This window comes from Mandrillus leucophaeus, unplaced genomic scaffold (assembly GCF_000951045.1).
Source record: "Mandrillus leucophaeus isolate KB7577 unplaced genomic scaffold, Mleu.le_1.0 Scaffold1150, whole genome shotgun sequence".
NCBI lineage: Eukaryota > Metazoa > Chordata > Mammalia > Primates > Cercopithecidae > Mandrillus > Mandrillus leucophaeus.
The window spans coordinates 886,626-913,305 of NW_012099766.1; the positions used below are offsets into that span (position 1 = coordinate 886,626).

At 37.3% G+C, this 26,680-nt stretch overlaps 1 protein-coding gene across 2 annotated transcripts in view; it reads right to left on the reverse strand.

The window, feature by feature from the left end:
- Window positions 1-26,680, reverse strand: part of PDE4D (phosphodiesterase 4D, cAMP-specific) — a 1,430,592-nt gene that overhangs the window by 739,692 nt on the left and 664,220 nt on the right. The window lies entirely within an intron of this gene.

The window sequence follows — 26,680 nt, forward strand, 5'->3', positions numbered from 1 at the left end:
GGAAAAATGGAACTAGAATACTTTAAACTGTTTCCTTTGAAATATGTGTATGTTTCCATCAGGTTTATTTTAGTTCTCTAAAACTCTGTAATACTGAATACTCCAACTACCAGTATTAGTCAAAGCTGTTTAAAACCAGCCTTCCCTTATTTACAAAAGGCAGATTTTACAAGACAACTATCAAGGATAAACACAAAAAGAAATGAAAACTTTTCCACATCTAGCAATTCTCCAGAGTAAACTGGCTGTATATTGAACACAGCTGTTTCTGTGAGAGATTTTTCTTCTTTTGGAATTTAATATTGACTGTGCTCTTGTGGCATGAATATAGTAAATGAAAGATTGTTCCAGGCCTGAGAAGAAGAGAGGCCAGAAACAATTGTTCCCCCAGGTCCTCCCCTTCTTTAATAACCAAACTGTTGTCTGGAGCCTCCTTGAGTAAAAGCCCACCATTTTTCATGTCAATTACACACAAACAGAATGTTCTAGGACTTTTCTTGTCACTCCCCCCTAAACTGAGGAAGACACAAACCCAGCAGGAAGGCAGTCGTAAAGATAAATTTAAAAGTAAGAAGGCAAGCCTGAAATGTGAACATAGGAAAGAGCCTCTTATTCCTCACACTTCTCACTTTTCATTGACCATTGAAAGTTGTTTCTTACCAAATTGAATTCTTTGAAAAGAGAAACCATGACAATTTTCCCCAGGCTATGGTAAATACATTTTCTTCCACATTTAGTTTTTGTTTCATAACAATCCTAATAAAATTAGATGCTTTTAGCACCTTAAATTAAGAAGACTTTTCCTGCTAATTTGCCCAGAACCTATCTGGGTTACTAATATTAATAGTTCCATTTTATCAGATACTTAACTTTGTGCCAGGAATTGTACACAGCACTCTATACACATTATGGTATTTATTCTTCCCAATAGTTTGAGGGAATCATGCTTGAAATAGTAATCCATTGATCACTACTTACTTTGATCTCTACTTATCCTTTTGTGGGATCAACTATGCAAAGTGGTGGATTAGAGCACAATGTTAAAGGGCAGTGCTCTGGAGTTAGATGGTCTGTATTTGAATCCTACCTGCCAGAAGTTGGGCAAAGTACAAAATGAAGATAGTAGTGCTACCAACCTCAAAATATAATTCTGGAGATTAAATGAGATTTAATTTGATTTAATATGATTGTTTGGTCCATCTCTAGACTTGTACCTTGACCACTAGTACTCTTTCAGAGATTTCTTGGTGTTTTCAAGAATGGCAAAAATGAAATTCTATACACACCCTGATATCCCCAAAGGCATTAGTGCCCTGGGGATTGGCCCGGTGGGCTACTAGGTTCCATTTATTTGGTTATGGATGATGTTCTTCACCCAAGTTAATCCTTTCACAAAAGCCCATTTTTGTTCTTTTTCCTGCAGCTTCCCTCAGAAGGTGTGGCCAGTGAGGATTTCAGGGTCACTTGTCCCCAGGTGGTATGGGAGTTTTAGCTCAGGAAGTGACTGGGTTGGGTGTGGGGGCCAATGAAGACCTTTTCAGCCACTAGCTTAAGGCTAACCCAGCATATACCCACCTTCTTGAACAACACTGGGAATCTGAGTAATTAAATGCTAGGATATCAGACATGATGTGATTAAATCAAAGGGCTGAAACAACAGAAATCTGACATTCTGTGCTCAAATTATAAGGTTATCAAATATGAAAACTAGAAATCTCTCTCCTCTAGGCAAGAATGAGAACATAAGTCTACCCGAATGTGGTCTACAGAGGTTTCAGGTTTAGCATCTTGCTTAAAGATGATGCTTCATGGTTTAGCAAGAAATGAATTCTAGAATGTATCATTTGCTTATAGGACATAATCCATATTCATAGAGATATTTTCAATATGGTAGAGCTAGTGGTAGGGTAGAAAGAACATAAAACTGACTATAAGGAACTATAAATCCTTTTCCTAGCTCCCTCTCCTTATGCACACATATATACATATTTGATAAAAGAATGGCCCTGAATAAATATTATAATGGTTTTCTTAAAACCTAAAGAAAATGGTATGCATATCAGTGATGATCAATTGTTTTTGATTATGGACAATAAAACCAAATTAGATTAATCATAAGGCAAAATTTCAAATGAAACGGGTAATATGGACATAGCATCTGGTAAGGTTTTATAGCAGAACATCAGCAAGACAGCAGAAACTTAATGCATGAAGTAACCTCTCAACTTTGTTAGAGAATTTCTTTTATATTTCTTGATAAAATAGTTTTTGCTGTAGTTAGTAACATCATTTTAAAAACTGTACGTCTTCTTATCTGTACACAGAAGTGAGGCATAACTAACCAGAGATTTCAATAAAAATACCTTCAAGTAAAAATGACATAGTACATGTTCAGAGATAGCAAATGGAAAAACAGTGGATTGATTTTTACAACTCTTTGTGAATTAATTCTTCAATGCAACAAACACGTATTGAATTACTGTTTTTCTTGGCACTGAAGGGAATAAAAAATGAGAAAATACAGTCTCTGCCTTTATGGTGCTCTCAGTCTTGTGAAAACTCATCCACAAGATGGTCACATGCATATGTTGGTCTAGTTGCAGGCCTTAACAAACTATTGCCCTCGGGCCACATTTAGCCCATAGTCTGTTTTTGAAATAAGATATTTTTTAGGTTTTTATTTTTTGTTTGTTTGTTTTTAGTTCTGGGGTACATGCGCAGGATGCACAGTTTTGTTACATAGGTAGATGCGTGACATAGTGGTTGTTGCACCTATTAACCCATCACCTAGGTATTAAGACCAGCATACATTAGCTATTTTTCCTAATACTTTCCCTCACTCAACCCCACTCCCGGCAGGCCCCAGTGTGTGTTGTTCCCCTCCCTGTGTCTGTGTGACCTCACTGATCAGCTCCCACTTATAAGTGAGAACATTCATCCATGTCCCTGCAAAGGACATTATTTCGTTCCTTTTTATGGCTGTATAGCATCTCATGGTGCGTATGTACCACATTTTCTTCATCCAGTCTGTCATTGATGGGCATTTGGGTTGATTTCATGCCTTGCTATTGTGAACAGTGCTGCAATTAACATACCTGTGTATGTATCTTTGTAATAGAATGATTTATATTCCTTTGGGTATATACCCAGTATGTGATTGTTGGGTCAAATCCTATTTCTGGTTCTAGATCTGTGAGAAATCGCAATACAGTCTGCCACAATGGTTGAACAATTTACAATCCCAACAGCAGTGTAAAAGCTTTCCTATTTCTCCACAACCTCACCAGCATCTGTTGTTTCTTGACTTTTTAATAATGGCCATTCTGACTAGTGTGAGATGATATCTCATTGTGGATTTGATTTGCATTTCTCAAATGATCAGTGATGGTGAGCTTTTTTTTTTTCATGTTTGTTGGCTGCATGAATGTCTTCTTTTGAGAAGTGTCTGCTCATGTCCTTTCAAACAAACCCTACAGCTAGCAGAAGACAAGATCAGAACAGACCTGAAGGAGACAGGGACATGAAAATCCCTTCAAAAAATCAAGGAATACAGGAGCTGATTTTTTGAAAAAAATTAATAAAATAGACCACTAGCTAGACTAATAAAGACGAAAGAGAAGAATCAAACAGACATAATAAAAAATGATAAAGGGGATATCACCACTGATCCTACAGAAATACAAACAACCATCAAAGAATACGTTAAACAGCTTTATGCAAATAAACTAGAAAATCTAGAAGAAATGGATATATTCCTGGACACACACACCCTCCCAAGACTGAACCAGGAAGAAGCTGAATCCCTGAATAGGCTAAAAACAAGTTCTGAAATTGAGGCAGTAATAAATAGCCTACCAACCAAAAAAAGTCCAGGACCAGACAGATTTACAGCTGAATTCTACCAGAAATACAAAGAAGAACTGATACCATTCCTTCTGAAACTATTCCAAACAATTGAAAAGGAGGGGCTCCTCCCTAACTCATTTTATAAGGCCAGCATCATCCTGATACCAAAACCTGGCAGAGACATGACAAAAGAAAACTTCAGGCCAATATCCCTGATGAACATCAATGCAAAAATTCTCAATAAATACTGGCAAACCAAATCCAGCAGCACATCAAAAAGTTTATCCATGACAATCAAGTTGGCTTCATTCCCGGGATGCAAGGCTGGTTCAACATATGTAAATCAATAAACATAAATCATCGCATAAACAAATCTAAAGACAAAAAGTACACAATTATCTCAATAGATGCAGAAAAGGCCTTTGATAAAATTCAACATCCCTTCATGTTAGTAATTCTCAACAAACTAGGTATTGAAGGAACATACCGCAAAATAATAACAGCCATTTATGACAAACCCACAACCAATACCATACTGAATGGGCAAAAGCTGAAAGCATTCCCCTTGAAAATTGGCACAAGACGAGGATGCCGTTTCTCACCACACCCATTCAACATAGTTTTGGAAGTTCTGGCCAGGGCAATCAGGCAAGAGAAAGAGAGAAAGAGATAGAGTGTATTTAAATAGGAAGGGAGGAAGTCAAAATGTCTTTGTTTGCAGATGACATGATCCTATATCTAGAAAGCCCCATCATCTCAGCCCAAAAACTTCTTAAGCTGATAAACAACTTCAGCAAAGTTCCAGGATAAAAAATCAATGTGCAGAAGTCACAAGCATTCCTATACACCAACAGAAGGCAAGCAGAGAGCCAAATCATGAATGAATTTCCATTCACAATTGTTACAAAGAGAATAAAATACCTAGGAATACAGTTAACAAGGGAATTGAAGGACCTCTTCAAGGAGAACTACAAATCTCTGCTCAAGGAAACCAGAGAGGACACAAACAAATGGAAAAATATTCCATGCTCATGGACAGAAGAATCAATATCGTGAAAATGGCCATACTGCCCAAAGTAATTGATAGATTCAATGATATTTCCATTAAACTACCACTGACATTTTTCACAGAATTAGAAAAAACTATTTTAACATTTATATGGAACTAAAAAAGAGCCGTATAGCCAAGACAATCCTAAGTGAAAAGAACAAAGCTAGAGGCATCACCCTACTGGACTTCAAACTATACTACAAGACTACAATAACCAAAACATCATGGTACTGGCACAGAAACAGACACACAGACCAATGAAACAGAATACAGAACTCAGAAATAAGACTGCATATCTACAACCATCTGATCTTTGACAAACCTGACCAAAATAAGCAATGGGGAAAAAATTCCCTATTTAATAAATGGTGCTGAGAGAACTGGCTATCCATTTGCAGAAAATTGAAATCACACACCTTCCTCACACCTCATACAAAAATTAACTCAAGATGGGTTAAAGTCTTAAAAGTAAAACCCAAAACTACAAAAACCCTAGAAGAAAATCTAGGCAATACCGTTCAGAACACAGGCACAGGCAAAGATTTAATGATGAAACCGCCAAAAGCAATTGCAACAAAAGCTAAATTTGACAAATTGGATCTAATTAAACTAAAGAGCTTCTGCACAGCAAAAGAAACTATCATCAGAATGAAAAGGCAACCTACAGAGTGGGAGAAAATCTTTGCCATTTATCCATCTGACAAAGGTCTAATATCAAGAATCTACAAGGAACTCAAATTTACATGAAATAAGATTTTATTGGAACACAGCTGCACATAGTTTTCATATTATCTATGGGTGCTTTTCTGCTATGATAGCAGAAAAGAATTAGGATGCAATCTTTATGGCCCCAAAGCTTAAAATATTTACCAGTCTTTCCCTTTTAAAAAATCCAACCTATGGTCTCATGAATAACAGCATTTATTAGTTTAAATTAGACATCATTTTCAAATGGAAATTATCATATTATTATGATTACCCAGCTTGAGACCCTAGTGAAAAATACAAAATGTTGGACATTCATTTAACTAACATGGATTGTTATATAAAGTATAATGTATTAATAAATAGCTTATTATTGAAGAACAAAGCTACTTTACACATGTTGGTATAAAAAGCTATCTAGAAGAATTTATGTGAGAGAAACAAGGTATACGCAGAGTTTGTATTTATATAAAGAAAAAAACAGTTATCCATATATATGTATATTTCTATTATATTATTTATATCCATTGACTATTTCTAGAAAGTTACATAAAACTTGGTACAATCTTTCTCCTAGAGAGGGAACTACTAGAAATTTTTTCTTTGTACCAGACATTTGTATCATTTTGTTAGATAACCTAAAATCTATCTTAAAGTATTTCAGCACAAATAGTATAGTGTGTTTTTGTGTATGCACATGCACTGATGCACATGTGTGAGAAAGAAAGAGACAGAGATAAAGTGAGTCAAAGAGAGAGAGTTTCATTCTTCATCTCAGGGGCATTCTTTGAAACCTGAAGAACCATAATATGGAATCCATGCTCCAAATGTAGCTATTTACAAGAGTATCAATCATTGTTATCTTGAGCTGAACAAAAAGATTCATCAATTTACATGATGGATGTTAAAAAATCATTTTCATAGGTGAATTGAGAGGTATTCAAGAATTATGATTTGATTTAAAAATTGTCCTTTTATGACTGATGACCAGAAATACAGAAATCTAAATGGTGTCCTAAGCCTGGGGCTCCGATGGGATCTTGTGTCTTGTCACCTTAAGTGGAACCTGTCACCGAATTCAGACTAGAGAGGCAGCAATTTCTGTCTCAAGGACATTGCCACCTCTTCCTGATGTGGAACTTCCATGTAAGATGCTTATCACAATGTCTAAGGGACAGAAAGCTGGGAGTCTATAGAGCTTATGAGAATAGGCTCCATGACAGTTTGTGGCTCCTTGGTAACAAAAGCTTGCTGGTCAACAAAATTCAGTCCAAAACATGCTTTCATTACTACATTAGACATGATGGCTTGGCTGTGGGAGAGGATACAATTAATGTAGACTATGATATTCACCAAAAAGAATCTGATAACCATGAAGGGTCAAATTAGCTATGTCAATTCATGATGACTAATTTAAAAATAAATTGTTAATTTTGATAAAAGAGGTATTACCTAAGCTTCAATTAATAAACGTTCCACTTCTACTTAGGATGTGAAAGTCACCCTGAGTTTATGTTAATAGCATTGGCTCAAAAGTCTTAATTTCTCATCTGACTTTTTATTTAAATCAAGGATATCCCCTCCTCCAACCCAAATATATTTTCAGCAACACTTATGCCGAGCCTTATCTGGTGTTAAGAAGCTGTGAATTTGATAGTAGAATCATAACATTTTAGACTTAAAAAGTGCTTTCAAGAGCATCTATTTCTTCTACCCACTCAACTCATGGTTTTGTACTTGAGGAAATGGAGTTCCATGGAAGTAAAGGAACTTGACTAAAATGATCAAGCTAGAGACTAAACCAGGATCAGAGCCCTTTCCCCTGCAACCTGGGAAAAAGAATTCATGTTGAAGAAATGAGGAAAAGTGTTTAATACTTTCAGCTAAGCACAAAATTCCTAAGAACTCTTCTCTATAAACAGAAAATCTAAACTCTCCAAAAGAATCGCATCCCCTTCACTGTAACAAAATCTCTGAAGTTATTTCACAGCTGAAAGCCAACTAACACCGATTCCTGGATGGTTTTACTAAAATAAAATTTTCTGAAATGCAAACTCACCTCCTAAGGAAGAATATGGATTTGAAAGAGGAAAGGGGCTAGTGGCGCCAATAACTTGCTACCTTGCTGAGAAGCTTCCAGATAGCCAGAAACACAGCAGGGAGTAGCAAGAAACAGAAGTTACAGATGAAGCAGCTCTTTAGCCATGAACTTGTTTCTGACAGCTCTTGTTGAAAAATCTGAGGACAGCTGAACAGAAACGTTAGTCCAGAGGCAGCCTCAGGACTCAAGTGCTCAAGGCTCTCATCTAAGTGTAAATATTCCAACTTCCTCTCATCCTTCTTCTACTGAGTGGAGGAGGAGACCAAAGGGAATAGACGATTTGAAGGCAGTTGCTAAATGAGAATTGCTGGGTGGTATGCAGAAAATAGCACAGTTAGCTTAGATCCCAACACCATTTTTTAAAAATAAAGGAAGTAATAAGTATTAGCGTAATGTGAATACAAATCCCAAGTCTCCATTACTTTAGATAGAACTCTGCAGGAGACCACAGAAGGAAAATCTGGGGGAAAAGAAGTTTCCAATCAATTGCAGCGGGTTTAACTGATTCCTTTCAGTGGGCACAGCATGGTATTGAGAGCTTTGGGGATTATTAGGGAAAGAGAGGACATGCTTTCTTTCCTTGAGAGCTTCTGATTCTGGGTGAAACATGGTGACTATGTGCATCTGAACATGCTACAAGCACATAAACAATTGTACAATGAAGCAGAACTATGCTGGCGCAGTGCCCAGGGAAGTGGGAAGAATTTAAGTCAGAACCTTGAGTCAGGGATGAAACAGGAATGGTTTTATGAAGAAATCAATTTTTCAGCTGAGTTTTATACATGAAAGGGGATCTCATTTAGCCGAAAGTACAGGAAGGGCCTGTACTTAGCATGAGAGGCAGGAAAGCAAGAAAGTCTTTATATAAAATATGGTAAAAGAATCGACAAAAGCTTCTGAAGCCTACATTCATATACAGAACTCATTCTTTATCCAAAATGTAATGTGGGGATTCATGAAGATGGCAGAACTTCAGTATTCTGCACATTAATAATGCGATGAGCATGGCATGTCTATGGCACTCTAATCCCTTAAAGTTTCACTTGTAAAATAATTATCCTTATTCTTATAACAGGGAAAAGAAAATCCTAGGCTACAGTAACAAAATATTTAACTTAATGTCAATGCTAAAAATAAAATAGTAAGAAACACTCTGATATTATATTTCACAGTTATCAGGACTGTGATTATAAATCCTATAAATGTCATATCCTGATTAACCTTTTAGGAGGAAAAATACTCCATTTGTGTAGTTCTAACACTGTTTTTGAGATGAAGCAAAATTTCTCATCAATATTTCTATTATGAGTGTTTGGATATTTAAAAGTCATATAACCTAATTTTAATTAGGTTATAAAGAAAAGGGTTAACCAATAGCTACCACCTAAGGAGCACTGACTGAACCAGGCATACGGTAGGAATTTTACATGGTTTTATATGTGATACTAACAGTAGCCTAAAAAAATACCATAACTCCATGTATGTTTTACAGGGAAAGGAAGATGTAGAAGGTTGAATGAATGTGCCCTTGCTCCCAAGGCAGGCACTCCAAACCTGAGCATATTAACCAGTTTGACATTCACTTCTTAGAAGGTTCTCTATTGTTTTCTCTAGTAGGAACCGCAGAGGAAAAGACACAAATTCCATTCTGCTTTACCTCTGCAGTAAGTATGGAAATGTATCTCACATTATTTCTTATTGGTGTCTTTTCAATTTTCCTATGTCTTCAGAGAATTCTTATCACTACATTGGGAAAATTTTCTGCATGCTGAAATATCACACTTCCAGGGAATTGTTGTTGATATAAGACCATTATTTTGTCCCAAGAGTTCTCATAATTGCCCTTAGTATCACCCCTTAAGCCTCTTTCCACTGCAGTATTTATCTTCTCTTAAAAACAAAGTAACTAATACGTCCATTCCCATTCATTTATTTAGCCAGGCTGTAAATACTCCTCTGTTGCATAATCTTTCAATTCTTTCATCATACTTTCTTCTGCTCTCTCCACTCCCTTCAAATTGTCTGCATATTTTTTATCCACTAGGATTGACTTTCTGTGGTTGAGGCTCTGCCTAAAAGCTAATTGGTAATCACAATAAAAATCGATTGTTCATCATTTGCTACAAATTCCTAGTTTTTGCCTAATACAAGATCTGCTCTTTACACCTTCATCATTGCCAATGCCAAATTATTCCAGCGATTTTTAATTGGCAGCATACTATTAATACACTATGCATTTTCTTTTGTATGTTACGATATATTACTTCTTGTTGGCATCTCAACCAGAAAAAAATGGTTGAGGAAAATGCTTATAAAGCTTATATAATGTTCAGGTCTTATTCATTAGCAACTCTCATGAAATTTTCTTTGGTAAAGAAAGGGCAACAGCCCAATGACATTTGTGTTTGTTTGTGGATTTTACTTATCCATTCACTTTTTCATTAGCTCTCATATTTGACTACAATTTCCCTTGCCAATTACATTATAAACATCAAGTACATTTCCTTCAGACCTTTTCAAAGTTGTCCCCAGTGACTTTCAAGTTGACTTCTGATGCATGGACCTGCATTGACAATATTTAAATAGAATATTAATACAAACTGATGCTTCTTTTCTACTCCTTTTAGAGTATATAAATTGATATCAGAAGGCTAAAATAACAACAAAAAAAGTTATCCTAGAGCAGGCCATAAGTAAAGAATTATAACTTCTCATAATCTTCAGCTCCATATCTCTCTACCATATTCATTACCTTTCCATAGTATCATAATATTTTTCTAACCTTATGGTCTAAATGATCTCATTCCGTCTGTCTATCCATTTGTGTCTCTCTCTCCCTCTGCAAATCAGAGAACTACATTATACAAATATATGAATAAAGGTTAGTATTCATATATATATATATATATATATATGTATTTAAGTTGTTTTATTCTAAGTTCTTTATGTTGCTCATTAAACCCCCACCATTGTTACCAGGGATTTATAACAGATTTATTAGTCCACTGAATTTACCCAACATTGCTACCAGAGATTTATAACAGAGTTATTAGTCTACTGAATCTATCCTGCCAAAAAATGTGCTGATACAGATTCTGCCCAATGAGCATAAAGCTATTTTTAAAAATATAATAATTATAATAATAGCATTATAATGTATATGCTATAGAGTTCTTAATAGGATAAGTTTAACTTGCAAAATACCCTACCCAAAATTAATTTCATAATTACTGAAACTAGAAGGCAAAGGTTCTAAGCAGGGGCCCAAGATTTATGCTTCAAGTATAGTAACATTGGTGGACAAGGTTGCCACATTTCAGAGACATGGTACTCATATCCTATATTTAAAGTTATAATTATTATAATGAAATAAGGATGACAACTGTTTAAAGAATTTTTGAGTGAATAGTTCAGTATAAATGTTTTACTATAACACTGGCATATTTAATGATTAAAGTTACTTACCTAAGAATTTAAATTTCAAATGCTTTGGCATGGATATTGTCATTCTGAGATTTTAGGAATCTGACAGCATTAAAACAAAGTTATAATAGTACTGTTCAAACTGGATGCAAGAACTCACGGGAAAAAAAAAAAAAACAACAAGTGAATATTTGAAAAGATAGGCAACTTTGCCAGCAATTAGGAAAAAAGTAAATAATTAAAACAATAGTGGCAGGCATATCTCATCTAACAAACAGGCAAAATTTTTAAAAATCTAATGTAAGGAAAATGGATGTGCTGTGGTCAATAGGCTGAGGCAGACATCTGATCCAGCATGACTCAGTGAGTTTGGAGCGCAGGTGCACAACTCCACACATTATGTAACCATGCCACATAAGGTGCATTAGGTGATCACCCATCAGAGCCACTATTGTTTGTAAAAGGTATAACTACTGGACTGCCACTGTACCTATGGTTTGCACCCACAGCTCACACCCCGAGAGACAGTGAAGGCATGTTGAAACTGTCCATGATTCCTCTAGTGTTTTCCCAGCTACCCACCACTCACCGACCGACTCCCCTTGGACCTCAGTTAGAACCTGACAATTGGCATCACAAACAGGATCCAGAGGTGGGTAAGCCTTTGGTCCCTGCTGAGTCTGGGGTGACCATGTGGCCGCAACATGGGTTGTGGTACCCGGTCACAGCTGTGCTGCAAGGATGAACTCTGGTGGAAACCTGGCAGGCAGATGGGTCCCCCACGAGCATGGAGAAAGCACTGAAGCAGCTGGAAGCACAGAGCACTGACAAGGAATGAGCCTTTGACAGCAGAGATGGGTGGACGTTTTTTCTGTGCTACAAGAAGTACACATCCAGTCCCTGACGGGATGCAGCACAGGAAAGGGCCTTTTGGGCACAGGCAGGGTGCCTGGAGGCCCAGTTATACAGTTTAGAAAAACAGTTAGAAGCTGCCATGAATGGGGATCTCCAGATGCAGGTGGGGTGCCTGGAAGCCTGGCGATAGAGGTTGGAAAAGGAGTTAGAGGCTGTTGTGAATGCAGGCCTGGGTCCGTCATCTCAGCCAGAGACCCTCACTTGGCCTGGGTCTGCACCATAGAAAAGGGGAAGATGCCTCACCTGCAGGGCCTCCCCACCATGGGAGAAAAGGGGTCGCCGATGAGTGACCCGCTCACAGATGTGGACAGATTTGATTTTGGGTTGACCGAGAGAAAATCGATAAGCAGTCCAATGAAGTACTCTTAACTTTGTGGAGACAATTGTTTCAAGAGCAGCAATTCCAGGAAATGCAGAAGGGGAAGAAGGACATTACTGCATGACCCGATCCCACCCAAGTGCTTCAACTCAAAGACTACTTGCTGCAGCCAGGTAGAAATGTTGAGCCTTTTCTGTTTGATTAGGGATCTGGCTGAGGTGCCTGGCTTGGGGGGACACCAGACAAACAGAGGCCACAAGTGAAATTAGCAATCCACTGGTCTTCCACCAACATAGAGTGCTGGCACTGGTAAACACCAGCACTGATACATTCCGGGGGTGGATGTTTTACACGGCCTGACAGCCGCCCCATCTATCACAGATTTGATGGACCGCTTGATAATGGAATTTGGACAGTGCCACTATGTGGTGGACTTGACCAATGCATTTTCAATTAACATTGCTCTAGAGAGCCAGGCAGAGTTTGCTTTCATGGGAAGGTGACAATGGACTTTCATAGTGTTGCTGCAGGGCTATATGCATAGCCCCATCATATGTCATTGTCTTATTGATAACATTATGCTAACCTCTAATTCTCTTGCAGATTTAGAAGCGGCAACACTTCTCTTGTCTAGAATTAAAAGAGTGTGGCTGAGACTGCCTTCCTGGCAGCTAAATGGGTTATTCAGCAGGCACAAGCCCTACAGGTAGTTGACCAAGGGTGCCCTTTGAGTTGGATGTGCATGTGACCACAGATGGTTATGGCTGGGGCCTGTGGCAGAGCATGGAGTTCTTGAGAACACCAGTAGGCTTTTGGTCCCAACTATGGAAAGGAGCTGAGCTCCAGTATTCACTGATAGAGAAGCAGTTAGTAACTGCATATGCTGCCCTTCAGGCTCATGAGAGCATCGCAGGACAGGCTACAGTTATCATGTAGATGAGTTACCTGATAGCAGGATGGGTGCATTCATGGATAATGACCCCCCTGGACTGGGACAGTGCATACGTCCACTTTAGCAAAGTGGGGTGCCTACTTGGAGCAGCAGAGTACACTGAGTACAAGTCCCTTAGCAGCAGAGTTGCAAGAGGTCTTGAGACCTGCAGTCCTAATGGAAGATAAGGCCATGGGGCCTAAGGACATGGGGCCTGAAGCACCCCTGGATGCTGAGCCTTCACTATTTAAGGAAGGGCATCCCCCTATTCCCAGTGAGGCATGGTACACAGATGGGTCTAGCTGGGGTGCTGCTACTGCCTAGACTGCTGTCACAGTCCAGCCTAGTACTGACTCCATATGGTTTCATACCAGATATGGACAAAGTAGTCAATGGGCTGAACTCGGAGTAATATGAATGGTGATCACCAAGGAGGTGACACCTATGATAATCTGACCCAACAGCTGTGTGGTCTATCGAGGCTTAACCTTGTGGCTAACTACCTGGAAAATACAGAAGTGGCTAGTTGGCCACTTGCCCATGTCGGGCTAGGCCATGTGGCAAGACCTAAGGAGGAAGGATGACCTCCTCTGACCAGGTGTGGAAATGAACAGTAACCAGTTGTTGCATGCCCCAATGCCCCTAAAGGGAGGGAAATAAAAACCTGGCTTAATGTATAGAGCAAACTGGGGCAACATCATCATGGGGTGGTTGCCCATCATAACCTGGAGTTGTTGCTCCTTGTATTACTGCTGTGGCCTCTGGGTCCGGGGTTCCACTCTGTGGGCATGTTTCTCCATTTAAAAGACTCCTTCAGCCTAGGGAGTGGAATTTAAGGCCTATGTGTCAGACCTGTGTGTCCAGGGCCTTTGTCCCCAGAGCCTATGTGTATAAGGCCTGTGTCTTAGACCTGTGTGTCCAAGGCCTATGTCTCCTTTGGCATTGAGGGTTGAGTGTAAGGAAAAGGGATGTGCTGCTGTCAAAAATAGGCCAAAGCAGACATCCAGTCCAGCATGACTCAGTGAGTTTGGAGCACAGGCTCACAACTCTGCACATTATGTAACCATGCCACATGAGGCACATTAGGTGATCACCCACATAAGCTTGTGCTTGGCTTGGAGGCACTATTGTCTGTAAAAGGTATAACTACCGTGCTGACGCTGTACATATATCTTGCACTCATGGCTCATACCCAGAGAGAGAGAGAATAAAGCCATGTTGAAACTGTCTGCAATTCCTCACGTGTTTTTCCAGCTACCCGCCACTTGCTCACTGACTCCTCTTGGACCTTAGTTAGAACTTGACATCTGACAAAATCAAGTATTACAACAATGTGATAAACAGGTAACCCTCATACACTGATTGCCAGACAGTAAACTAGTATAGCCATTTTGGAGAGGAATTGAGCATTGTATAGGGAAGTTGGTAATCATCTTACTTTAAGATCCAGCAATTCAGCCTCTGGTCATGGACCTCAAAGAAACTATCCAAATGAGAACCAGCAAACATGACAAGAGTATTCACAGTAGTACTCCTTCACTCATTTATTTATTCATTTCACAAATATTCATTGAGTTCACTGCTGTATTTGCTTGGGGTATCTCTGGAACTGAAACAATTCTCCCTGTCTTTGTTGGTATGTTTCAGGACACTGTTTGTGGGTACTAAAAGTTTAAAATCACCTTAAATAACCACCAATGAGGCACTAAAGTAGTGTGTAATCATATAATGAAGCCATGCAACTCAAACTGTGTGCCTACTAAGCAGACACCAGAAACTCCAGGAAATCACAACTGGCTGTACACTCTAATTTTGGACTTGCTTTTGCATCAGTTTTCTGAAAGACTGTCATTGATGCAAGCATATTATTATTTGTCATTGATAAAAGAGCACAGAAAGAGGATGTGAGGGGAGCCTTTTTTCCGTAGGGATAAAAACCTTTTTCATCTTGGCTTTCATGAAACCCATTACCAGGCAAAACTGATACGAATTCCTGACTAGAGGAAAATGCTCTCCTGCCTTTATTCTCTCTCAGATGACTCCCATTAATTGATCCCAGGAGATTTTCTCATTTTGCTGCCTTCCCTGCATCCAGCCTTCATTTACCCATGACCATCAGGCATCCGCATGGCCTTGAACTGGAAGAGCTGCCACCGTTCCTAGTAGAGGATGAACATAAATTCTCACTCTCAGAAATGCAAATATTTCCCTTGCTTTGGGGACCCATAACTTCAGAGAAAAGCTAAGCACATGGAGCACCCCATGTAAATTACCGTCTCATATTACAACTCACTGTAACCTTATCATTATTTCTTATAAATACTATTTGTTTGTAAAGAATATAAAAAATTGAATTCCACATGCAAGATAAAGGCACAGTCACAATTTCAGAATGACAGCTAATATTTCTGAAGTAATAAAATAAATGCAACCCTTTGGAAAAATAAAATGTTTAAATAAAATAGTTATATATGCAATAGGAAACTATGAAAAATTATTAGGATAGATGAGTAACATCCAATGTTACATTAAACTGAGGACAGCTCTTCACTGTATTGGCTTCATTACGATATTTAAGAAATCTGATAGTTGCAATAATTAGAAGCATTCAAGTTTGTTTCCATTCCAGCTAGCACAGACAAGCCCTTGACAAAACAATAATAGTGACAAGAGCCAACAATGGAGCACTTACTGTATAACAGCAGACAATGTCCTAAACACTATACATATATGTACTCATTCAGTCCTCCAACAACCCTACTTTTATAATCCTCATTTTGCAGATGAGGGAATTGCAGCAAATTGTCAGTTACCTTTGCTAAATCAGCACATCTCAACTTCAGTGTGCATAAAAATCTTCTGAATATGCTGTAAAAAAATTGCAAATGCTCTAGCCATTCCCATAACCTACTCTGATCCAGTACTATTGGTTTGGTATAGACTGCCCACAGTCTAGTGTTACAGTCTCCATTTTCGAGAGGTCTGAGGATTGAGTTTGGAAATCACTGCCCTAATTACACTATTCCCAGTGATATTTCCATTTATCTTCAATGCCTCTTGATGTTTGGGTCTTGTTTCCATGTTTCTGAACATTCCATTTCATTTCATTTCAGAGTAAGAATACTTACTTTGATCTCAATGAATTTGATTACCTACTCTAGGTCCATCTAAAGTTTAATCAAAACAAACTATACTGATATGTTTACACCTTAATTATGTCAGCTTGAACCAAAGGTGTAAGAGTGTTGAAGAAAACTCATTTCTCTTTTCACAAGGAACCTCTTGTAAGCTGGTGAACACCTTCCTTAATTCTTAAAATACTCTGAATGGGAAACTCTCTAGAATCTCTCCTAAACAGACATTTGCTTAAGTAAGGATTACAACTCTTAAATGCATACATGAAAAATTCAGAAATTCCTGAAGAATGCTTGGCCATATCATCAAATGCACATAAAGTAATATTTATCGGCACAATTTTCTTTCTTCAGGGCCCTCATAAAAGGAAGATTCTTTGACTCCTTTGCAGAACTATAAACCAAGAGTAACATCCATATTGTAAGAACAGAAGCTGTTAGAAAGATCTTGAGATTGTGCTCCTAAAAAAAAATTCATTTTCTTATTTCCACAGTGATGAAGAATGATTTTATACAATGAAAGAAACAAGCAATTATTTTCTTCATCCATGGCAACATTTTTCCTGTTTTTCAAGAAAGATTGAAAATGTCTTTCAAATTTTAGTAATTTGAAAAGTTGTAAAAGATCATAAAATAGAGGCATATTTATCAGATTTGGGGGAATAAATATTTTTTGAAAAAGGTTCTCAGATACTTTTGAAAGGAGTTTAAACTGAAGTACAATAAAGGCACCTGCTCTCTTCTCTTACAACGAAACACAGCAAAGACTACAACTCAAAAAAAAAAAAAAAAAAAAAAAAAAAAAAAAAAAAAAAAGCCTCTTGTTTCTGGTTTCATATAAGGAGACATGAATGGCTTCAATGCTGAACAGGAGGTATCCCTAAAGGGAACTTTTGAGTCATGCCACGTACCGAAATGAATTTCTACCCCAAAACAATGGGACTATTCTAAACATGCAGCCATTGGTATGCTGGTAAATATCTATCAGTTGGCTCTCCAGGAGAAAAAAAAAAAAAGGCCTGATTTGTGCAGTATGTCAATTTCCATGGTGTAACTACTATCAGCATGTCTGATTTCAAGCTACCAATGTTATGGCCCTAAATGTGGAGTTGGGAAGATATTTGTAGCTGCACCTCATTATACAGTATTTCCACCACACAGATACGATAGACTACACAACCTCAAGAGCACAGATAACAGTAAAATATAATGAAATACTTAGGAACTAACGAGTTTTGAGTATTGATTACCTTTGCATTTCATATAATTTATTTAATTGCAGGTTTATATAATTTAATAATGCCTGTGCTTTCTAACCAGGTCTCAAAATCATTGAATATGTAACAGTTAGCACTCCTGAGCTAGTACTACTACCTGGCTCCAGGCTACCATTGCAAGTACCTCACCTTAAGCAAACCTTCCACAATGCTGATCCACTTTTATACACATGCATTAATGAATGAAATTATAATATTATCTAAGTAGAAGTTTTATCCCATAAATACAAGCTAAGGTGTTATTAATACAAATCAATATCTACATATGTTACAGCATAACACTATACATTTCAGTGTTAAGAGATATTTTAGAGATCATCTGATCCAACCCTTCCTAAGACTAGCCATGACAACTATTGGGAATGCCATCTTTATTCATTCTCCTATTCCAAAATTCCAAAATTACCACTTCATGCAAAAAGTCACATTCAATTCAAACTCTGCTATTTCTCAAGAATATCCATAATTTCACTCAACTGGTATTTTTCCCGTAAAATTTCTCCCAACCAGCATCCAACATAACAAATCAGTGGTACTCTCATTATCTTCTGTAAATGCTATGTTTATTCTCTCTTCTGAAGCTGTTTCTTCCACTCTGTCACACATTCATTCACTTGCATTTTCAAATGAATGTATGTTTGTGCGTGTGTGTTTTAAGAGAATGGTAGACTATTTACACACTTGTTAAAATGCTCACTTTTTTTTAAGAGATGGGATCTGCTTTGTTCCCAGGCTGGAGTGCAGTGGATGATTGTGGCCCACTGCAGCCTTAAAATGCTGGGTTCAGGCAATCCTCCCACCTCAGTCTCTTGAGCAGCCAGGTATGTGCTACCATGCTAGGCTAAATTTTATGTAGAGATAGGGTCTTGCTATGCTGCCCAGACCTGTCTTGAACTCCCAGGCTCAAGTGATCCTCCTGCCTCAGCTTCCCAAAGTGTTGGGATTACAGGCATAAGCTACCATGTCTGCCCCTAAAATGCTCATTTCAACTACAGAATAAGAGTACCTGAGCAACAGCATCTAGAAATCTGCTTTGTAAACAAGGACCCCTCAGGTAAGGGTAAGATTTCTAAAGTTTCAAGATCAACTGATTTAGTGAGTGGTAACTAAATGTTAAAGTGAGAATAAGAGAACATAAAATACAAGATCTAGTGGTTTAATGGATATACACCTGTAAACAGTTACAACTCTGTGTATTAAGTACAACAACATAATGGTGTTCAAGACCATCATTAAAGACAAGAACACCGACCAGTGAAGGGAAACTCCCTCACAAAAGAGGGGAGGGCTAAGCCAAGTGCTGAAGAAAGTTCTCTTTTGCTGATTCTCAGGGGTCAAGGCCCAGAGTGGCTGAAAATGAATTAAATAGTCTAAACAAGGGCCTTAGTATGTTTAGACTTCTCTAAGATAGAATTTCCATTATTTGCTTGATAAGAATCACTTGGGTTCTATACAAATATAGATTTCCAAGCACTGTCCTCTTGTATTCTCATTTAGTAGGATGGAGAAGAGCTCAGAAACCCAGCAGTTTTAACCTAAAAGAAACTGTTATAGGAGCAAGGGTCACAGAGAAGTCTTATTAATATATGGGGGAGTAACACCTTCAGATTTATGTTTTAAACTAGTATTTATAAGTCTTGTCTATTTTTCTCAGTTTAGATCAAGTTTAGCACCCAGTGAATCTTATCTGATTGTTACAGCCCAAACCGACCTCTTCATTTTATACATCATTAAACTTGGAGTTTGAATTATACTTTTACTTATTTCCTATGTATTATTATTTCTCTTCTGCTGTCAGCCCTTAGGAGTAGAAATAGTTTGTCTCTCTGTATTCTTCATAATGCCTGATGCAGGCATAAGAACACAAATACAAAAGAAATATCTGTAGATTAATTGGTTCTATGAATTCTCAGTACAGAGTCCTAGTTTTTAGTCATGTTAATCTGGAATATAATTTTAAAAGCTAACATTTAATGAGTGCTTATGTGCTAAGGACTACTGGAAGTAATTTACTTATATTATTATCTCATTTAATTCAATAAACAATATTATGAGGTAGATACTAGTATTGTCTCCATTTTACAGATCAGAAAATTGGGGCTTAATCATTTTCCAAGGTAGGCTGGGTCCAGATCATATGCCCTTTATTACCAAGCTACACTGCTTCTCCCTATCCTGCCCACCTGAAAATGCTGTTTAAACAATGAATAAAGCAACAATGAAATTAGAATCAGTAGCAATAATTTTTGAAATAATTAGGTCGGAGTCCTGCATAAAAGATGCTACTATAAACTATAAAGCAATCCAAATTATTCTAAATATTCCCAGGCTGAACTCTGCATCTGCCAGCTATGCATCATTGATTCCTACCTACACTCTTGATTAAAAATCTCCTCTGTGTCTTCACATTCCCAATGGGAGTCGCATATCAGGAGAGGCACATCCATGGGTGCAGCAGAAGTGACAATACATCACAGCCTCGACATCTGTGACAAGCCCAGCCTTTTGACAGTCTACTGAGGGGGTGTGCATCTTGAATATTACCAGATGTGTCACAATCTTTGTTCCCCAAATACTTACTCCCTTTTGGATAACAAAACAGCAGAAGACACTATTCAGAACAATTAAATAGGTTCAAATATTCCCATACCCTATAATTAATCTTCATTCAATCACAAGCATTTCTGTTCAATCTATTGCTTGAAATGAAATGCTAATAAGGCAAGAAAGCATGACTTTAGGACAATGCCAGAAAATGGCCTTCATTTCTCGTCTTTTGACATAAATAAGATGCTTTTGATCATATTAATGAGTGAGAAATGTTCAAGTCTCTAATACAAGATTCAGTTAAATTACATTCATCCTTGGAGATGAACAACCTGAATTTAAAAGGATAATTTAGGCTGAAAAAAAGTCAAAGCACAGTGCAACTAAAAGTTTATTCTCTTTTAACTTAAAATATTCTAGAACCTTTACAAATCTTCATTGTCACATATTTTCACCCTTTTTCTCCAGTAATTTTTTTCTACCTCCTGTCATTTCTTTAATTCTATCCATGTTCCTATGATAGTTACATTGATTCTGAATTTCCTATGTCTTTAAAAATTGTTTTAGGTGCTGGCTATTATCCATAAGAAATCTAAAGAGAGTAGAATGATCTGTCTCAAGACATTAAATATACCTTGTTGGGGTTTATTAATTATTTCTTACAGAGTTACACACAGTTTAGAGGGCTTATATTATAGGTGAAATCTATCATGAGAAATAATGTTATACGTTGAACATTTAAGCTCCTTGTATACCAGGACAATACTAGGAATTTGACTTGAATCTAATTGGGCTCAGTATACTCCTATATACCAAAAGCCTTTATTGTTGAAGGTGCATAGTAGGAATTCAATATATACACATGGAATAAATATGCTTGCCCTTTTTCTGTTGTTGAATACTTTCGGAAATTCAAGGAATGAATGTGAATGCTTTCTTACTTTTTTACAATTGCTTCATTATTATATAGTCATGATTCAGCCTTCTTTATAAACTAATAATCTTACTAAGTGCTTTCAACACTGATCAGGATGTGACTCAGCTCTGTGTCAAACACAGAAGGTACTGAGGTCACACCAAAACCAAAGCAATTTTCATCCCTCATATTTAGGTCTAGTGGAATAGAACAGGAAAAGAGAACCTGCATATACCTTTGATGTTCTTGGGTGACAAGCATACAAGGCGTTTCCTAGGACAGTCAAATGATGAAATATGGGCTTCAATCTCCTTGGTCCTCTGGTTTTCTCGTGACCAGTATGTGAATGCAAGCAAATTACCTGAATAACTCAACACGTTTTCTTACCCATATAAGAAAAGAAGAGTAAATATCTCATAGAATGTGGTAAAGGCTAAATGAGACATTACATGCAAAGCATTCAACTCAGAGCCTAGAACAGAGTAAATGCTCAAGAAATATGGACTATTGTTACATTTCTGGGATTTGGATAATTTTTACTAATGTGGATAAATACAGATGAAGCAATCCTACAAAAAGAAAACAGAAGTTGTGATGTGTGAGACATCATTTACATACAAATGGATATGGAAAAATAAATGGATTATGGATGCAATGTCCTTGGTAGGAATGGCAAGGGCCTATTTGGGCATTATACTTTATTCGTAAATCGTAGAAGAAATCCTATGACCAAAATACCCATGTGGCTTTTCACAGTAAAAAATATTTAAACACTTTCTTTAGAGATACATTTTGAGATCCACTTAAGGACCTGTCCAAACCAATATTGAATGTATTTGACATGACAGCTGGGTTTGAAAAAGTACTTTCAGCAAAAGCAGAACCACTGGTTAACTTTTCTCCTTGTAGTCAGTTACATTAAACAATCTTATCCCAAAAAGGCAAAGAGATATTAAAATCCAGGTTAAGGAGTATTCATTGAGATTTTCTTTTCTTTTCTTTTTCCTTCTCTCCTTCCCTCAGGTAGCAGAAAAATCATAATCTTAAAAAGAAGCTGATCTGGCAATGTTTCTCAGACTTCTTTTATTCTTGACTTGAAAAAAGGAAAGACTGAGGGATTGAGGGATGGTGATTTTACTTGGGCCTTCTAGGACCTATTTGAAGACTGTTCCAGAGTCAGGTGTTGGTTGAGGTTCACAGCTAATTAATCACTGGAAACCTGGAGGGAGTAGCTTGAGGTATTACAATCACCTAGGTATGAAGGTTTCTACATCCCAAATAGTCAAATTGCTGGCTACTTCTGGGATTATCTGGACACCTGAATCCTAAAGAATATGAAGTCCTAGGATCAATTCCTCAAGATGTCAAATTACTCTGTTAGAGAAAGGAAATTTTTATCTCATTTATTTTTTCCTTTCCAACCTTTATTTTAGGTTTAGGGGGAACACAGGCAGCTTTATTACATGACTAAGTTGCATTTTGTAGGGGTGTACCCAGGTAATGGGCATAGCACATGATAGGTAGTTTTTTGAGAAAGATGATTTTCAAGCAAGAGTGGAAACAGAATAGGTAGCAGTTAGAAAGTAAATGTTTTTGTTTATTTATACTTAATTATGCATAAATAAAAGTGTAGATGACGAAGTCATGATGCCAGTAAATGCTTTTATTGGCTTGTCCACAGAAGTCCTCCCTTCTCTAACCCCCTTTCTCCCAAGGTGGGTATGAGTGCACCACCAGGTGGTGACATCATGAAGTGACATACAGGGCATATAATGCCAGCCTGGGGAGAATTTTGGAGGTTCCAATGATTGCTGGAAATAACTGCACAAACATGGCTCTATTACTAGAGCTTTTGTGTACTTGAGGTTTTATTTTTGTTTTTGCTGAAGCCCAATACAAATACATAACAACATTAAATTGCCATTTATGACTAGAATTTTAAAATCTGAGTCAAACATACTTTCACCGAGCCTGGTTCTGCTTTTCATTTATTTTGTTACACAGGGCAAGTTATGTAATATTTTTGAACCTCTCTTCCTCACCCATAAAATTCAGGATAATAATGGCTGCCATGAAATAGTTTAATTGGACCTTAAGACTGATTACCTCTCCAAGATTCTTTCCTCTTCTCCCTCCATCCCCCACCATCTCCATTGCCTACTTTGTTCCTTGGCTTTACCTTTCCTTCTGGTTTGCCTGGGGGAGATAAATACCCACTTGCACATCACCTCCTCAGGCAGCGCTGCTCAGCCCATACCTCCGTGCTCATGCCAGGACTCATACAGCCTTTAGCCTTTGCATTCTCCACACTATTTAGAGTCACTTGTTTCCCTGAGTTTTGCTCACTGCTGGGCCTGTAGCACTGGGTCCATATTTCTATGCATCTTATTGACCTAGGCATTACACCCATGATATATACACATTGTAGATATTCAGTGACTTTTGTTGAATATTTTTAAAGTATAACAAAAAGGCTTTGAAATGCCAGGCAAAAAGAGTACGTAAAAGAGTAAGAGGACTTTCTGAAGGAGTATATTCATTGCCCAAAAAAGGAGATCTATCCCTTGGGAGAGAAGGGTAAATCTCTTCTACTCAGCTTGCAAATACGACTATTATGATCACTGGAATGCACTGCATGTAAAGTTGATTTATAGCCCTGGTTCTTTGTGAATGTTAATAGTAAACCTAATTTGAAATGTTATTTAAAAAGAAGTTAATACTTCAGTCTTAAGCATTTACTTTAAATCATTAAAAATTACTTTGTGTACCTTTTAATTGGGATCTCTTGGACTTAGGAAACAATTTGAAATCCTAAGGGCTTTATTTAATTAAACAAACTCCATAAACGTTAAAGTTAGTTGGATTTTTTTCACATAAATAACAGATAAGGTCCCTAAAAGACTGATTGGAACAAAGAAGACATTGATTTGAATCAATCTTTAAACAATTGTGTGACTTTGGCTAAATTAGTAAACTTCTGAGTCTCAATTTCCCCCGAAATGGTTAAGACTGCCCTAACGATTGCTACAAGGGTTGAATTATTAATGTGCACACCACTGTGTCTGGCACTGAGAAGGGTTAGCTCTCTTCTTTCATTTCATCCACACCTACCCTTCAACACATACATTTCTCTAAAGTCAATGTGTTTGAGATATTTTTTTTAAGTTCAATGATAACAAATATTAAATGCTTCTTTTCCCAATACTATAATTTTAAAAAAGGAGTTTCAGGCATATTTAAAAATGAGTTTCAGACATTAGATCATGTGAACATACTAATTATGTGAAACATTTTTGTCCAACTTCTACATAAATCATAGCTTCAAATTGTATGGTCATAAGCCTACAAGATACTCATTGCTATGCATTGAATTATGTCCCCTCCAAAATTCACTTGTTGAAGCCCTAACCCCTTATGTAATAGTATTTGGAGATGGGTCTTCTGGGAGGTGATGAGATCATGACGGTGGGGCCTGCATGACGGGATTGGTGCTCTTATAAGAAAAGACACCAGAGAGCTTGCTCTTTCTCCACCATGTCAGAAGGCCCTGACCGCAAGTCAGGAAGAGGGCCCCCAACAGAACCCAAACATGCTGGCACCCTAATCTCAGAACTTTCAGCCACCAGAACTGTGAGAAAATTAATTTGTTGTTGTTTAAGTTATCCAGATTATAGTATTTTGTTGTAGCAGCTGGAGCTGACTAAAGCACTCATGTGCCAACGTAATATCGTTTTAGTTATAAATTTAATATTGATGCAACTTTAGCTAAAGGAATAAAATCTGTATGAGAAACAATATAACTTTTCAACAATATGAAGATATAGTTCTTCTTATTCACAAACACACATATATACTTGCATACATATATGTAAACTATATTTTGAATATAGAAGATCAACTATATAGCTATCTAGTTTAACTCATTGATCAATTAATTCAACAGACTTGAGTGTCTGCTATGTGCCAGGCAATGCACTAAGCACTGATACACAAAGATGAGGGAGATACATTCTTATCATGATTGAGCCCACAACCCAATAGAGTAGAAAGTCAAAACATAAGATATATAATAAGGTGTGATAAATGCTCAAGATTATAACTAACATAATATTAAAAGCTGTTCTCATACTGTAGAACTGTTATTTCCTAAAACTGTATCAACCCCACCTAAATTAATCCAACAATAGCCTCCTGACATTTTTACTTGGGGAGACTTATGTAGGAGGCATCAAAGACAGAATAAAGTGTTTACCTCAACTTTTCTATCAACAATGTTGGAAGTGAAAAATACAACGTAACTTTTGAGTCTCAGCTCCTATAAATTTAAATGAAAATAGACAGTTGGTTCAACATATGTTGATTTCTTAAAATCAGAAATAGATTTTCCCAGCAATACGCTTCAGGGAAAATAAAATGTGTGGGCTGGTTTATCCACGCATTAAAAGGAAGGTTCCAGCTGATGTTTGATTACATTCATGAATAAAAAAATATTGTAATGAGAACATTCAATTACTCTTTCCTCAGGAGTAAAAATTTCTGGTCTGAGAATTTGTTTCAAATCAGTGGTTAGAACATAAACAAACAAATAAAAAAGGGGAAATAAGTGAGAATGAGATCCTCAGAATAGCTACTAAATTTGAGTAGGCAGAGCATGATTTCCGGAGTCCAAAAGCCTGTTTAAAGTCCTGGCTCTCATGTCTACTAGTAAGGTGCTGGTGGGCAGGTTTCTTACCCTCCGTGAGCATGTTCAGTTTATTCAGCAGTAACATGGAACCAAATAAGACCCACTGAGAGAGTTACTCAAAAATTCAAGAGAATAACTTGAATTCTCTTTCTGTCAATGCATGCCACATGTCTGACCTATGACAGGCTCTCAATACTTGGTAGACAATCAGAATGATTATTATTATCGGAAGGAAGAGAAACAAGGAACAGCAACTCAAAAGACTACCATTGGCTTCACTGAAATAGGATCTTTGCATTTTGTCTTCTTTATCTTTGCATCTTGTCTTCTTTTTACTTTCTCTTCACACACCACACACATGACCTAATAATAATAGTGTCTGTGGTAACTGTTGTTATTATACAGTAGCACCCAATTTTGTAGGTCTTATTTTACTTAATTTGTAGTCAGTAAACATATTATCCCCATTTGATAGATGAGGAAATTGAGGCACAGACACGTTAAATGTCTTTCCCAGGTCACACCGTTTGGAAGAGATGACGTTAAGACTTGAGCTCTGATCTATCCCGACTCTAAAGTTCATGCTAATATGAACAAAATATAAAAGAGAACATAATACAAAAGAACATGAAAAATAATACAACTTGTACAATCTTAACTTCCAATTCAGCCCTCCAATGTAATCTGAAAGATCTTTGGTTTGATTTAAAAATTAAGTCAAATCTCTGTATGGCGTTTCTCCTGGGAGGCTCAAACAAGTAAACATTCTACCCTGATGTTGTTCTTTCTTTTTCTCTCAAGTTACTCAAATGCTCAGTAAGAAGAAGCTTT